This window comes from Pelobates fuscus, chromosome 9 (genome assembly GCF_036172605.1).
Source record: "Pelobates fuscus isolate aPelFus1 chromosome 9, aPelFus1.pri, whole genome shotgun sequence".
NCBI lineage: Eukaryota > Metazoa > Chordata > Amphibia > Anura > Pelobatidae > Pelobates > Pelobates fuscus.
Genome location: NC_086325.1, coordinates 170,797,490 through 170,814,812, shown reverse-complemented (window position 1 = coordinate 170,814,812; position 17,323 = coordinate 170,797,490).

Genomic DNA, 17,323 nt, shown 5'->3' with positions numbered 1-17,323 from the left:
AAATAATCACCCCTAAATCCCTTTCCTCAGATGTTGAGGTTAGGACTCTATCAAATATTCTGTACTCTGCCCTTGGGTTTTTACGTCCAAGATGCATTATCTTGCACTTATCCACATTAAATGTCAGTTGCCACAACTCTGACCATTTTTCTAGTTTACCTAAATCATTAGCCATTTGGCTTATCCCTCCTGGAACATCAACCCTGTTACATATCTTAGTATCATCAGCAAAACGACATACCTTACCATCAAGACCTTCTGCAATATCACTAATAAAAATATTAAAGAGAATGGGTCCAAGTACAGATCCCTGAGGTACCCCACTGGTGACAAGCCCATGCTTCAAATAGGTAACAGTGGTAGTGTAGTGGTTTTGTTAGCAGTGGTAGTGCAGTGGTTATGGTAACAGTAGGAGTGTAGCGGTTAGCTTTAACTCTAACCCTAACACTTAACACTAGCCATAACTAAAACCTTAACGCTTACCTAACTGTTGCCTAAACCCTGTGTAAGGTGCGCACTTTAATGGAAGGAGCCCACAATGCAATAGGGGGCTGGATAGCACTATATGAGGGTCGCAGTACAGATAAGGGTCAGCCAAAAGAGTGGTCAGTGTAGCGAAGCCCTAGTCCTAGCAGGGACTCTTCTCAGCTGGATCGACCAAAATATAATCTGAAACAATAAAACCAAGGATTACCCCACCTCCTCCCCAAAAACTGGACGGCACACAGTTCTGGGAGTACAACTGAAGTTTATTGACACATACACGGCTTTTATGCCCAGTCCCATGCAAGGGGTTTTATACACAAATATGCAGGGGTTTCAATCCCAGGATCCTCTGTGCCTGGGAGATAATTGCCCGAGGAAACTCCTCTAATTTAATTATCTCCCAGGTACAGAAAATCCAACAAAATATCCTGTACCCCAAAAGTACCTCAACCATACCCCAGAACCCCATGAAAAGAACATACCCCGATCTGAGTGTCCAAAATATCCAAGAATCACTCAGATAGGTTTGGCAGAACAGGAATGCCATTGTGGTAAAGTTTTGACCGGCCAGACACAGGGCGATAGCCCGAAACAGTTCCAGGGAATTAGGTGTCCTGGCCGGTCACCGTTTGTGGGGCTCCTGTGTGAATACCATACAAGGGAATCTCTTTATTTCAGGATATGAATGCTCCCCCTATTCGGTAGTTCATATCTCTCGAATGTCATTCGTGTAGGTGGTCGGGAACTGGAACAAGCAACGGTAAGGTTTACTGGAGTTCGGGCGAGTGCCTGGTCAAAAAGAGTTCCAGGCACTCGAGACCAAGTACTGCTGCCCACGTTTGGGAGACAAGATGGCCGCCAATCTCTCTGCCACGTGTTCGGTTATATGAAATGGCGGCCACCCAGGGGAAGCACTCATTAATTGCTTCCCTTGCGGTTTCGCATTTAAGTGGTTGGTGTCAACGTTCTAAAGGGGCACAGGGGTGGTCCTTGTTCGGGAGACGAAGGGATTCCAATCGTATGAAGTCTCCCGAACAGCCAAAGAGGAACCACATGAAATAACAGGGGTAAAAATATCATGAAAGGTGGAAGTATACAGGGGGAATGGACAGCCGAAAAAGGGGAATAAAAGGTGCCTAGCAAGCATCCATTCCGCTACAGTGAGGAAAGCCAAAGGTCAGTTTAGGCTGCACAGGTTCTTATATGGATAAACGGGCAAGGGTCAAAAAACAGACGTGAACACTACCAGGAGCACAGTATAACTGAGCAAGGAGGGACAGGACAAGTGCCGTTAAAAAGGGGAGAAGAGGCATACCCTTCCCACGTCACCTCTGCCTACCACATACATTCCCTGTCTCGGACTGCCTACTCTCGCTTTAATAAGACACCACTCCAGCACACGGACGCCTATGGACACTGGTCCTCCCTGAATCTTTACCCATTACCCACCATACTGAGGTGAAATCTGCTCTCTCCATTCACAGCAAGAAACCCTGCACCAGCCCACGGTGGTGAACTAGCCGGTCGAGAAGACCAGGAGGTGCGCAGCGGAAAGGCGCCTCTGGGAAGAGAGAGGAAGATGCGGCGAGGGAGTGCGAGGTAAGAAGGGAGTAGAGCGGAGGCCTGACACTCTAACAGTAACACTGAATTAAAGAAAGATACACAATGCTGAAAGCAGTTTTCTTAGCAAACAGTGTGATAAGTTAGGGTGTGAAAAGAAAAGAGAACTAGACCCTGCAGAGACAGAGGCTAAACGTGTTATGTCTCACAGGAAGCACGGAATTCTGGAATGTAATAGCTGCTGCTACAAATAACCAAGCAATGTTGAATGTGCGCAGTATGTAATAAAATAAAGATCAATAAGTGAATCTATTTTTACACGTTTTCAAAACAAAGAAGAAAGTCCCGGAATTTCCTGCACAATGTGTTTGTTCTGTAATCACAGTAATGGTTACTGCCCATGTGTGCGACGTTTTATAGTACATCTGGCCCAGTAATCAGTATGGATGATACCTCTTGTCACATCGTAAATAATAGCATTTATAATCTAAATTAATCTGTCTTAGATGAACCAGGTCATGTGTGCTGCCATTTTAACTTCAAGTTCCCCACAGTCTCCCCCAGCAACCTGCTCTGTGAGTCTCCATGGTAGTGGGCAGAAATGGCCATTCTCACGTGATAGCAAGTTTCCCAACACGGTGCCCGCTCTCATGTGGTCTTGTCTTGATGGAATAGCTGGTGGCACTTTGCATGCGCTATACAATGACAATACTCGAGTAGACTAGCACAGTGGAGCTCAAACTATTTTATTGTACAGGAGGATCATGGGAAAAGTTAATTTGCATGAAATGCCAGGCTGGCGCTTTTTCCGGAGGTAGTTTTGATGGTTTTGTTTAGTATTGCTAACCCTATGAAGGCAAGCGACAACAGAATATGTCACGGCGAAAAACGACTGGAGCATTACTAAAAGTAGTTAAATCAGCAGCATAATATTGATAGGAAGTCCTCCAATCCGTAGACTGAAATGACAGACAATGCTACCAGGGGCACGGCTGGACACCATACAAACTCCCAGATCTCACATAACCACAGATACTGCACTACACGACATGGACTGCGCTCTGTATAACGCCAAGGGGTGCTCTCTATATAAGGCACTCTGTGCATTAGGTGCATGCTATTGGATGTTATGGGGCGCTCTCTATATAGCGTGTCTGAGTGTGTAACAGAGCTCCACAGCAATAATACTCCCAGTAATGTGTCTGAGTGTATAACAGAGCTCTACAGCAATAATACCCCCAGTAATGTGTCTGAGCGTGTAACAGAGCTCCACAGCAATAATACTCCCAGTAATGTGTCTGAGTGTATAACAGAGCTCCACAGCAATAATACTCCCAGTAATGTGTCTGAGTGTATAACAGAGCCCCACAGCAATAATACTCCCAGTAATGTGTCTGAGTGTATAACAGAGCTCCCCAGCAATAATACTCCCAGTAATGTGTCTGAGTGTATAACAGAGCCCCACAGCAATAATACTTCCAGTAATGTGTCTGAGTGTATAACGGAGCTCCACAGCAATAATACTCCCAGTAATGTGTCTGTGTGTATAACAGAGCCCCACAGCAATAATACTTCCAGTAATGTGTCTGAATGAATAAAAGAGTTCCACAGCCATAATACTCCCTGTAACAGAGCTCCCTATACCCCGACTGGGTATCTCTGCCAAGGACCGCTTTCTAGCTGGAACAGGGGACAAACCTCAGCACTCTTGCCCTCAGTCGCCGTGGCTTGACTGGGGTCCTGGAACCGCTCCCTCCTGGAGCCGAATGGGGAATTAGCTCTAGACACCTCCAGGATCTGAGCGATAGTCAGTCCTGGGAGCTCTAGTCCTTACAAGGACTTTCCCAGTTGATTCCCCTGCAAGCTGGAACAGCAGACACAGGAGTAAATCTTCTTTCCCTCCAATAACAGGACGACACACAGTTTTGGAGTGTAAGCAGGAATGGATTTTAATTGTGCCACACTGGCCTTTTATGACAATCCCCATGTAAGGGGTAGGCCCACATGGACCAATAAGAACAGTGATTAAATGCATGACACTCCCATAACAAACATACAATCCCTCCCCTCTGCCTGGGAGATAATTGGATCAGATACTGTATTAACCCAATTATCTCCAGGCAGAAAAAAACACACATTTCTAAAAAGTCCCAAAAGTACCCCAACACACATAATATCCCCACAAATGTCACATCCCCTGATCTGGGTGACCAACATATCCCAAAATCACCCATCAACAGATGAATGATCTCACCGAATAGTGCCCTTCTTAGTTGAATAGAATCAAACACAGGCGATGATGGAAGTCAAACGGTGTTCAGGAGTTTCTGTATCCGATTTTAGTTCCATGAGATTCATGCCCAAACACTGCTGCCTGCGCTCATGCGAACAAGATGGCCGCCACCTCGTGGTTGTTCATAGGAATCACGGCCATCCAGACGAAGAATTAGAACACTGCGGTGAGAAACGTTCCAAGTGTTAATAGGTGTTAAGCTCCAGGGTGGTCTCTGGTTTGTGCGGTTGTTCGGTAAACGAACCATATAATTGTTGATTATGCTAACGTAGTGTACCTATAACCTTGATTTTAATAATGACAGGAGGCGAGTATTTTGCATAATCTTTCTTTACTTATGTCTCCAGCAGCACAAGTCAATCATAAAACTTAAACCAATCGGAAACCAGTAGCACATTCCATATAAAGCCCTGACAGGCATAGCTCCTCCTCTTTCTTTGATGTGAATTGACAGTCTAGTACAAAGTCAGGCGATATAACAATAACTTTAAAGAAACTTCATAACACTAGATAGAGTTAAAGAACGGACACTTCCATTACATCCAATCTCGAGGCCATAGATATTAAGGCCACACTGAAAATAACAGAAACAAGTGAAAGGTAATGGTAATAAACGGATGTCCACATAGCATAGACGATCAATATGTAATTCAATATTAGGATATTATTATTCAACATATGAAATGAGTACATTGTATACAAGATGTACTGAATGGCAATAGTCTGTAGTGGACAACTCAATAATCCTGTACCACCACAAGACAAGTCAGCGTATCTAGAGTCACACCATCAGTATGAACAGCACTAACTGGGTAAAACTAATAGGACGAAACCAGACTAAAGTAAAAATAGCCGCCAAAAGGGAGGGAAACTGTGACGGATCGACTGCACCCTAACCGGGTACCTCCGTCAATTGTTGCTTCCTATTACTGATGAGTACCATAAGTACTGCGCTGGAGCACCATTACCACTGCAAACCCCACGAACCGCCGCATCTTGGTTGGGGTCTCGCCACCTCTTACCCACCCTATGAAAAGGCTCCAGGTTCCAGTGTGTGAACCTCTCTTGTTCCAGAGAGTCAAGCAGTAACAGCTCTTACAAGAGCTTAGTGATAATACTCAGGGGAGCAGTGATGTATTTAGTATCTTTGCTGCCCTAGGCATGACGGAACTCGGGCACCCCCTAATTTAAATTTGCCCCACTCCTCCCTGTCAATGCCACACCTCTTCCTGTTAAACGACTAACACACACTTTGACAGACACACTTTCAGATACACTGACATACACACACTTATTTGACACAAACAATCACTGACTCACTGACATACACAAAATCACTGACATACACACACTGACAGGCAAACACACTCACTCAGACACACACACACACACACATTCACTGACAGACACTCACTCACAGACACACACACACACACACACACACAATCACACAGACATAATCACTCAGAAACAAACACACACACTCTCACTCACTGACAGACAGCCACACAGTGACAGACATACACACACACACACACACACACACAATCACTCACATAAACACTGACAGACATCACACAATGACAGCCAGACACACACAATCACTCAGACATACACTGAAAGACATACACACACTGACAGCCAGACACACACAATCACTCAGACATACACACACTGACAGCCAGACTCAGACATACACTGACAGACATACACACACTGACAGCCAGACACATACAGTCACTCAGACATACACACACTGACAGCCAGACTCAGACATACACTGACAGACATACACACACTGACAGCCAGACACATACAATCACTCAGACATACACACACTGACAGCCAGACTCAGACATACACTGACAGACATACACACGCTGACAGCCAAACACATACAATCACTCAGACATACACACACTGACAGCCCCCCCTTCCCAAACATTAACATTAACCATTACTTTTTCTATTTTAATTTAAATCCACCCAGCCTCCCTACCTTTTTTGCCGCCCCCTGGAAAGTGTGCCCAATGCAAATGCTTTGTTTGCCTTGCGGCAAATACGTCCCTGCAGGGGAGTATAGTGATTATAGCAATCCCCAGAGTGTAGTTCTCCAATCCCCCAAACATGAGCCGAGACTTCATGAAGGTGCAAGGTGATCTCAGAGTTTAATGGTACAGGTGGGATTTTTATACAACTTTTCAGGCCAGAGGAACACCCACTGTGGATTAGGTTGCTGCTCGGCACAACTTTTCCTGTGTGGACAGTAAAATCATTAACCACATTTCTATAAGCGGAAGAATACGTGACAGGTAGTCCCTGTGAAATAGAGAGACATGAGGAGTCTCATTACTGTGTTAGGGATTCACCCTAGTTATGTCCCACTAAGTTGGGGTCAGTACCACTGAGTATGCGTGGAATAGATGTGTCCCCTAGTTGCATCATAAAGGGTTGATGTGGAATGGTACTGTTCCAGCATGCAGTCCATATATAGTACCAAGAAGGGGGGTTACCCCATTTACGGTGTCTCAGTGATACTAGAGTGCTTGGGAGGTCACCCTAGCTTAAAGGGGGTCACCCCTAGAAACTGCTCGCCATTACTTGGTGTGTATATATATATAAATATGCTGGGGTTCACCCTAGCGATAGGGGGGTCACCCCAATAATAAAGTGCATAGTAATCCGTTGGTGAACGCACATCTGTGAGTGGGGTTTCGCCCCAGTAGTAAGGGGACACCCCCCCCCAATTGATAAGTCTCAGGATGTGTAAAGTCAGCCTGGGGAGTCACCCCAGTGTGCACAGTTTGAAGTGGAATAGTGAGAGACTATATATGTGTGTATATATATATATATATATATATATGAGGAGTATACCCCCTAGTTGGGATGGGAACACTGTTAAAGTGTAGGGAAAGAATCCTTGGTGATCAAACATATATACCTATTATGTGATTACACAGATCTACATAATATACCTATTATACATACCATGTAATATATATATATATATATATATATATATATATATATATATATATTCTATCTATTACACAAACCATGTGATCATACATATACACCACTGAAACTACATACTTTACACACACCCTGTGAGTATTCATCTATTACACATTATACACACTATTTACATAAATATTACAACTTCTAACAGGCATTGAAAACCTGCAGGAATTGTGTAGAACAGCCCAGATCGTGGGAATCACGATCTGGGTAAATTAAGATGGCCAACGTGAATCTTGCGAGATTGAAGATGGCCGACGTTCGCGCACAATTTTGCCGGCACTGCCCGATATCGCGGCCCGCCGGAGAACATAATGGTGCTCCCCCCAGCCTGCAGTACCCCTCAGGTTAGCCCCAGAACGTCTCGAAAGAGCAAAAAGCGGCGCGATCGCGGCAAAGAAATGCAGTGCACAAGTGAATGTGCGTGAGAGAGAGGCTAACAGAGCTAAGACTCAGGCCCTCAGTAAGGAAGAGTAGGCTCTGGGTAGCAGACAAAAACGGAAAATAAGCTTTAAATAGGGATAGGAATAAAGGGGGTAGACAGGAGAGGGAACAGGAGGGCAAACAAGTATAAATAGACTCAGGGCCACCCAATGGTCATGTGCTATGAGGGGCCTGGTCATGCGTTGTAGCACTTTAATAGCGCAACCAGGCCCCTTCTAAATTGTACTTAATTAATATTTTAATACCACTGCAGAAGAATATATGTTGTTATGTTTAATTACGTGTGCATTGATCTAAATATGTTACTGGAATGTATTTATCTAATAATGATATATTTCATTTACAACATAATGAAAGTGGATGTGTTTTGGTGGCATGGTTTTGGAGGACCCAGGCAGCAAAATGTCTTAGGCTGGCCCTGGTATCTGTGTGTGTCATTTTATCTGTATGTGTGTGAATGTCTGTACCTATGTGTCTGTATCTGTATATGTATCTGTATGTCTGTGTAAGTGTGTGTTCCTTTATGTCTGTTTATCTGTGTGTGTGTGTGTATCTGTTTATCTGTGTGTGCGTATCTGTCTATCTATGTAAATGTGTGTTTGGCGAAAGTAACCTCGCCTCTGGTTCTTGGAGGGACCTGCTTGCCAGACTCTTGCCCCAGGACTATGGCCTATGTATTAGATCTTAATTCAGGACTGTGGAAAGGCTCTGTTGGTGCCTTTTCCCCTCTATGGTTCGGTATATGGGACTTACCGAACAGATTAGACTAATGCTGTTCGTATACCGAATTAACTGTCGAACAGACTGACCACCCAGAACAGCCGTGTTCTGCTTATTGCCCTTATTGCCCTCGCTAACTGCAACATTTTAAGTGGTTAGCTAGGTGGCCGTCGTTCGTATGTGCGAACACGTGGTGGCGGTCATCTTTAGCCGTAAATACATACAGCGGTGTTTGGTCGTCGAGTGCTTGGAACTATAATCAGACACTCAATGGCGTGAACACCGCTGGAACTTCCATCTCTTTATTCATTCGACTGGATTCACTTGAGAAGAGCGGCGTTCAGTGGAAACACACTCCTGAATAAGAGATACAAAATAAGTGCACATACTGGTCGCATTCGTATTTCTGTTATATTGTGAACTACCGAACTAGACCAACCGCAAGCCCTGATTGTCTGGAAATGTTTTAGGCATGGGACCATGCGTGCAGTCAGTCAAACTAAGATTCCATGGAAATCATGAACCACTGAACTGATCTGGGTGATTTTTAGAAATGTCGGTCCCCCAGAACGGGGCTATCAGGAGATATAACTATATTGGGGTTTCCATGGAAGTCATAATTTGACCGACCGTGCATATGGTCCTATGCCCAAAACAGTTCCAGGGAATTAGGGCTAACTGTCTCTCTTTCTGGAGTACAAAAGTACCTAAATCACATAATTTTTAAAGGGCCCATAGTCCTTTTGGCAGGATGCTGGCAAGCAGGCCCCTCCAAGAACACGTGGCAGAGGCATTTTTGCCACTGAGGTATATCGCGACACTGGGGGGAGATCGGACTAAGTGGATACACTCTCTGGACATCTGATAATACACTGTATCCTATTATGTATTTTATTACAGAAGGACAATGAGAACAAAGAAAGGGGTAACGGTACATCTAGGAGGGTCTCAGACACTGTATGGAGGTATATCGGTACACTGGGGGGAAATCTGACTACGTCGTGGATGTGGCGAAAGTAACCTCGCCACTGGTTTTTGGAGGGGCCTCTTTGCCAGCCTCCTGCCCTGCGACTATGGCCCTGGGATGTATTGCCCTTTAACCCCTTAAGGACCAAACTTCTGGAATAAAAGGGAATCATGACATGTCATGTGTCCTTAAGGGGTTAAGGAACTGAGTTGGGGCTTATGGACTTATATTATACTATTACTGACCCTTTAAGAACTGTATTTGGGCATAATGGATTTTTATAATGCTGTTTCTGGCCTTTTAATTACTTTGGAGCAGTGTTGCAACTTTAAATTGGCACTTCGGATACAGCCGAAGTGCTGAAGTAGTCGAAGTGGCCGCCATTTGACAAACGAACACGTGGCGGCGGCAATCTTTGTTCATTCGAACGAGGTCAGCGGTATGTGTAGCCAAATCCATGGAACTGAAATCGGCTACCTTCTCCTGCACCGAGTTTTCAGCCACAGAGACTAAGTCCCGTTTGAAGAATCGAACGCACGTTCGAATGGGACTTAGTCATTTTTTCAGTGTGAAATTGACCGACCGCACAGCCCAAATCTATGGAACGGTCATAAAGGACTTCCAGCTAACTCTTTAACCCCTGGATGGAATTGGTTGAATTTTGGATATGTTTGTAAGTAAAGTGTGTTGAGTTTGAATATGTAATTTTTATGAAGATTGAATGTATAGTTTTCGAGTTATGAAAGTTGGGTAAAAAGTATGTTTTAAACTGTACGGATAATTGTGTTACCTCTCAGGCTAAGGGGAGGGAATCTGTGGGATGTAACCATTGTGTGATTGGCTAATGTATAATTGTATGTGGGCGTCTCCCTTGCAGGGGAGAATTGCATAAAAGCAGAGTGTGTGTCATTAAAGGAGAGTTCTTCTTCACCCTCAATCTAGAGTTCTGTCTCTTATTGGGGGAATTGCTATATCACTACAAGGGATTGCTATGCTTTGCATGCTCCCTTGGATAATCACTTCTAAGCTCTTGTAAGAGCTTGTTCCTGCTTCCCTCTCTTGGAACCTGGAGCCTTGTTGGAGGTCCAGGATGGGAAAGAGACAGCGAGACCCCAACTAAGCTGCGCCGGTTCGTGGGGTCTGCGGTGATTATGGTGTCTGCTGGAGTGCTTGGAGCCCTCTGTAAGCAGTAGGAGCATCCTTCAACGGAGGTACCCAGTCGGGGTGCCAGGTGATCCGTTACAGTGGAGACACTCTCTGAACATCTAATATTACACTGCATCCTATTATATATTTTATTAAAGAAGGCCAATGAGAACAAAGAGAGGGGTAACAGTACACTATGGAGGGTCTCAGAAAGTATGGAGGCATATCGGCACGCAAAATGGGGGTTGATCTGACTAGGTAGAGACACTCTGGATATCTGATATTACAATGTATCTTTGTATGTATTTTAGAGTATTAATTTGCCTCCATATCCGCGTACTGTCTAAGACACTCCCAGATGTACTGTTATCGCCTCTCACACCAACCGACAAATTAAACACGCTAAATACCAATTAGGAATGTAATGTAATCTTTGTTGTGTGTAGTTTGACACCCACTCAGAACAAAACAACTTTAGGTTAATGAAGATGTTTTAGTGTATAGATCATCACTGCCCCTGCAGTTTCGCTACTCTATTCTCTGCCATTTAGGAGTTAAATCCCTTTGTTTATGAACCCTAGTCACACCTCCCTGCATGTGACTTACACAACCTTCCTAAACACTTCCTGCGAAGAGAGATCTAATGTTTACATTTCCTTTATTGCACAGTCTGTTTAATTTAGAATTTCTTATCTCCTGCTCCGTTAATAGCTTGCTGAGCCCAGCAGAAGCATCCTGTGTGTGATTAATGTTCAGTTTTAAAGGAGCACTATAGTCAACATATAAAAGCAAGAAAGACAGGTCCCCTGGCCTTCTTTCTTGCTTTTATATGAACTTCCCATTACAAAAAAAAAAAAAAAAATCGGAGTCTTTTTTCTCATATAACCGTACCTCCGTTCCAGCGCTGAGATCCTCGGCAGGCCGCGCCCCCTCCTAGAGAAGCATTATAGCGATTTGGTGCGCATGCTTCGCGCTGCACCAATCTCGTTCTTCATAGAGCGGCATTGAATGCCGCACTATGAATGAACACGGAGCGCTCTACCGTGCATGTGCGTGGTATGCGCGTTCGCGAGCTGACTGACAGCTCGGTTTGCTGCCTATGCCCGCCCCCTCCTACCGCAACCCTCCTCAACCCAAACTTTATGTGTTTGCATAGAAACATTATATATAGAGATGTGTGTGTACACACACACACTCTATCTATGTCTATCTATCTATTTCTCACACTCACTCTCTCACTTTATCACACTCACCGTCTCACACTCACTCTCTCTCACTCACACTCAATTTTTAAAACAAGTGTACTTACTGTTTGAAGTCAGGAGATCTCTGCATATGGACATCCGCAGGAATTGTTCTGGGGGGGGAGGGGGGCATAATTGTAATGACATCCATTCTTGGTCCCTTTTTGACAGTGTCATGAAGGGGAGGAGCAGAGTCATTATCACATAAAGCCAGGGTGAATAGCGTTTTCACATCTATGGTGTCAGGAATACATGTTTGTATTCCTGACATTATAGCGTTCCTTTAAGCAAATTAAAGGAACATTCTGGTCACCATAACAACTTCATCTAAATGAAAATGCTATAATTCCATGAAGCCCCTGGGTGCTCTCTTTCCTTTAAGGGGTTAAACTGCTCTCAAATGGTTTAACCCCAAAGGCTTCCTCCAGCTCCAGATTTCCAGTTCGCTCAGTGGTATTCAGCTTCTGAAACGGAGCGTTAGGAAGCGCAGATTGAGGTCAGGCATGGATGCTACAGATTGGCTAGAGTGGTCAGTTGATGCTCTAAGCCAATCACTTGTTCCCAGTTCAAAAAAATGTTTTACTTTTTTATGAATGGGGAGCTACTGGTTGGCTTAGAGTGACAGCTGACCGCTCTAGCCAATCAGCGACACCCCTCCCCAGCGGCCCTCTGTGCTTCCTGACACCCAGTAAATAAAAGTGAACTCATTAACACTGATGTTTTTTTTTTTTTACCTGGGGAGATGAGAAGGTCCAAAGTTTCCCTGCCAGGCCCAGGTATCAAAGCCTTATGATGTGGTGTCCAGAATAAAGTGGAGGGTTCACTTCACTTGTCCTTCCTGCTCCAATCTCATTTTCTTCTCCTTCATTTGACACAGTCTTCTTTTTCTTCTGACACTGTCTGCTCTCCTCCTTGGCTCCTTCTGCTCCTTTACCTTTCTGCTACTTTCTGCTTATTGTGCTCCCCCTTCTGCTCCTTTCTCTTTCTGATCCCTTTGTGCTCCTTGCAGACCCTTTCTGCTCCTTCTCCTACTTTACCTTTCTGCTCTTTGCAGACCCTTCCTTCTCCTTGCAGACCCTTCCTGCTCATTTCTGTTCCTTCTCCTACTTCACCTTTGTGCTCCTTCTGTCCCTTCCTGCTCATTGCTGCCATTTTCAGCTCCTTGCGGAGCCTTTCTGCTCCTTCTACTTTACCTTTGTACTGCTTTACCTTCCAGCTCCTTGCTGACCCTTCCTGCTTCTTGCTGACCCTTCCAGCTCCTTGCTGACCCTTCCTGCTCCTTGTTGACTCTTCCTGCTCCTTGTTGACTCTTCCTGCTCCTTGCAGACCCTTCCTTCTCCTTGTTGACATTTCGTGCTCCTTGCAGACCCTTCCTGCTCATTTGTGTTCCTTTGTGCTCCTTCTCCTACTTTACCTGTTGTGCTCCTTGCTGTCCCTTCCAGCTCCTTGCTGCCAATTTCTATTCCTTCTCCTTTCTGCTCCTTCTCTAACTTTACCTTCCTGGTCCTTGCTGACCCTTCCTGTAGGCTGTCTCCCCCATCCCTTACTTACCTGATCTATAGGCTATCTCTGCCCCCCCCCCCCATATGCCTCACTTCCCTGATCTGTAGGCTATCTCTGCCCCCCCCCCCCATATGCCTCACTTCCCTGATCTGTAGGCTATCTCTGCCCCCCCCCATATGCCTCACTTCCCTGATCTATAGGCTATCTCTGCCCCCCCCATATGCCTCACTTCCCTGATCTGTAGGCTATCTCTGCCCCCCCCCCCATATGCCTCACTTCCCTGATCTGTAGGCTATCTCTGCCCCCCCCCCATATGCCTCACTTCCCTGATCTGTAGGCTATCTCTGCCCCCCCCCCCCCATATGCCTCACTTCCCTGATCTATAGGCTATCTCTGCCCCCCCCCATATGCCTCACTTCCCTGATCTGTAGGCTATCTCTGCCCCCCCCCATATGCCTCACTTCCCTGATCTGTAGGCTATCTCTGCCCCCCCCCCCATATGCCTCACTTCCCTGATCTGTAGGCTATCTCTGCCCCCCCCCCCATATGCCTCACTTCCCTGATCTATAGGCTATCTCTGCCCCCCCCATATGCCTCACTTCCCTGATCTGTAGGCTATCTCTGCCCCCCCCCCCCATATGCCTCACTTCCCTGATCTGTAGGCTATCTCTGCCCCCCCCCCATATGCCTCACTTCCCTGATCTGTAGGCTATCTCTGCCCCCCCCCCATATGCCTCACTTCCCTGATCTGTAGGCTATCTCTGCCCCCCCCCCCATATGCCTCACTTCCCTGATCTGTAGGCTATCTCTGCCCCCCCCCCATATGCCTCACTTCCCTGATCTGTAGGCTATCTCTGCCCCCCCCCCCATATGCCTCACTTCCCTGATCTGTAGGCTATCTGTGCCCCCCCCCCCCATATGCCTCACTTCCCTGATCTGTAGGCTATCTCTGCCCCCCATATGCCTCACTTCCCTGATCTGTAGGCTATCTCTGCCCCCCATATGCCTCACTTCCCTAATCTGTAGGCTATCTCCCCCCCCACCCCCCATATGCCTCACTTCCCTGATCTGTAGGCTGTCTCTCCCCCCACCCCCCATGCCTCACTCCCCTGCGGATTCAGTCAGAGAGAAGCAGGGATAAGATGCAGCTTCCTATCCCTGTCTCTCTCCATACACAGCGCCACCTACTGGCCGGTGCCAGTATTGCACTGTATTTTCAATCTCACACGAAAATTAGCAGAACAAGTTGAAAAATCCTGGGGGGGGGGGGACGCCCATGGTTAACCCACACTGTGAGCTCTGATAGCTACGGGTTACTACAGGACACAAGAGGCGCATTCACAGTGCCTCCTGTCATCACGTTTGATGTATTCACCCAAGCGTGAAGACGTCAAACGTGATGAATGCGAGTTAGGCAGCACTGAACTCGGAAGTCCCTCTGGTGGCCGTCTGAGTGACTGCAACTGGAGGTGTTCCTAGGTTCTAATGTAAAAACACTGTATTTTCTCAGAAAATACATTGTTTACATGAGAAAGGCTGCAGGGAGCTATAGTTCTCACCTGAACAACCTCATTAAGCTGAAGTTGTTCGGGTGACTATAGTGTCCCTTTAAAGTAAGTTACATCTTATTGAAAATAAAAGCATTTTGTTTTCATGTAGGCTGTGTCAGTCACAGCCAGAATTACATAAACAGAAACAAACATGATGTAACTCCAAAATGGCAGAGAATTTACTTTAATCCAGTGACTTTAACTCAGCCTGGGTCTGCACAGTCTGTAGGCTGGGCGGAACTACGTCCGTTACAATGGGGAGCAGCTGGCTGCATGGAAAGGGTTAATGTGGGTTATATACATGAACGTGGCGGAGTTAATTGCGTGTGGAAGGTGTTTATGACAATGAACAGTTTTGAGCACAAATTTACACAATGAATTTAAAGGAACACCACAAATACCATAACCACTACAATGCACTCCCATTGTAAGGAGTCAAAATGTTTTAGATTGGTTTGGTACTCCCACTGGGCACTGCTCCATGTCTCCACTACTGCACAGTGAACGCTGTACGCTCTCTTCACTGAACTAAATCTGGCGGTGCATGGCTGAGAGCAGGCAGCTGACACTATCAGCCAATGAGCTAGCCCAGCCCTCCAGGACTCTGCTCAGGACCGCTAATGGAGCTTGTGGCTCTCACTGAGCTAGACTGGAGGTCCGGAGCAGTCTCCAGCAGTACCAGACAAGAAGTCAGAAGGAGGGGCACCAGGACACTGTAGTGGTTATGGTGCTTGGAGTGCGCCTTTAAAGTGTCTGTAGGGACTGGGAGGTAAGTTGCTGCATGTGAAGGGCCACACGAATTACCTGAGTTCAAGCAGGAGCGAAGCAAGGGGGCATGAAATTCACTTTGGGATGGGTAAGAATGGGGTGGTAAATTAGTGATTACATTGAATTGTGTTAATTTGGGGACTGTACAGAATGGAGAATAAAGGATGTCAGTCTGAACTGAATGGGATTAAATGAGACAGAGCGGGTGATTAGCCATTTGCTGCATGGAAAGGGTTAATATAAAGAATGGGGTGACCATGAGGGGCTACTATGGCCACTGTAGAGAGACTAATATTGGCATTGCAGGCGTTAATGGAATCTTGTTACAGGCAGCAGATGATACGTTGTATTCACAGACATTCTATAGAACCTGTTATATTGTTATTATTATTATTATTATTATATGGAATACAATACACTGAAATAAGACATCAACCTCTCTTTATAATGTTAAGCTCACTCTCTGTATAAGGTTCACTCTCTATATTAGGAGCTCTGTATTATGGTAAGGTTATCTGTATTAGGTTATCTCTTTGTATAAGTTTAAGGCTCTCTGTATAATGTCTACTCTCTGTATAAGGTTCAGGCTCTCTGTATAAGGTTAATGCTCTCTGTATTAGGTTTACTCTCTGTATAAGGTTCAGGCTCTCTGTATAAGGTTAATGCTCTCTGTATTAGGTTTACTCTCTGTATAAGGTTAATGTTCTCTGTATTAGGTTTACTCTGTATAAGGTTAATGTTCTCTGTATAAGCTTTACTCTCTGTATAAGGTTCAGGCTCTCTGTATTAGGTTTACTCTCTGTATAAGGTTAATGCTCTCTGTATAAGGCTAATGTTCTCTGTATTAGGTTTACTCTCTGTATAAGGTTAATGCTCTCTGTATAAGGCTAATGTTCTCTGTATTAGGTTTACTCTCTGTATAAGGTTAATGCTCTCTGTATAAGGCTAATGTTCTCTGTATTAGGTTTACTCTCTGTATAAGGTTAATGCTCTCTGTATAAGGCTAATGTTCTCTGTATTAGGTTTACTCTCTGTATAAGGTTAATGCTCTCTGTATAAGGCTAATGTTCTCTGTATTAGGTTTACTCTCTGTATAAGGTTAATGCTCTCTGTATAAGGCTAATGTTCTCTGTATTAGGTTTACTCTCTGTATAAGGTTAATGCTCTCTGTATAAGGCTAATGTTCTCTGTATTAGGTTTACTCTCTGTATAAGGTTAATGCTCTCTGTATAAGGTTAATGTTCTCTGTATTAGGTTTACTCTCTGTATAAGGTTAATGCTCTCTGTATAAGGCTAATGTTCTCTGTATTAGGTTTACTCTCTGTATAAGGTTAATGCTCTCTGTATAAGGCTAATGTTCTCTGTATTAGGTTTACTCTCTGTATAAGGTTAATGCTCTCTGTATAAGGCTAATGTTCTCTGTATTAGGTTTACTCTCTGTATAAGGTTAATGCTCTCTGTATAAGGCTAATGTTCTCTGTATTAGGTTTACCCTCTGTATAAGGTTAATGCTCTCTGTATAAGGCTAATGTTCTCTGTATTAGGTTTACTCTCTGTATAAGGTTAATGCTCTCTGTATAAGGCTAATGTTCTCTGTATTAGGTTTACTCTCTGTATAAGGTTA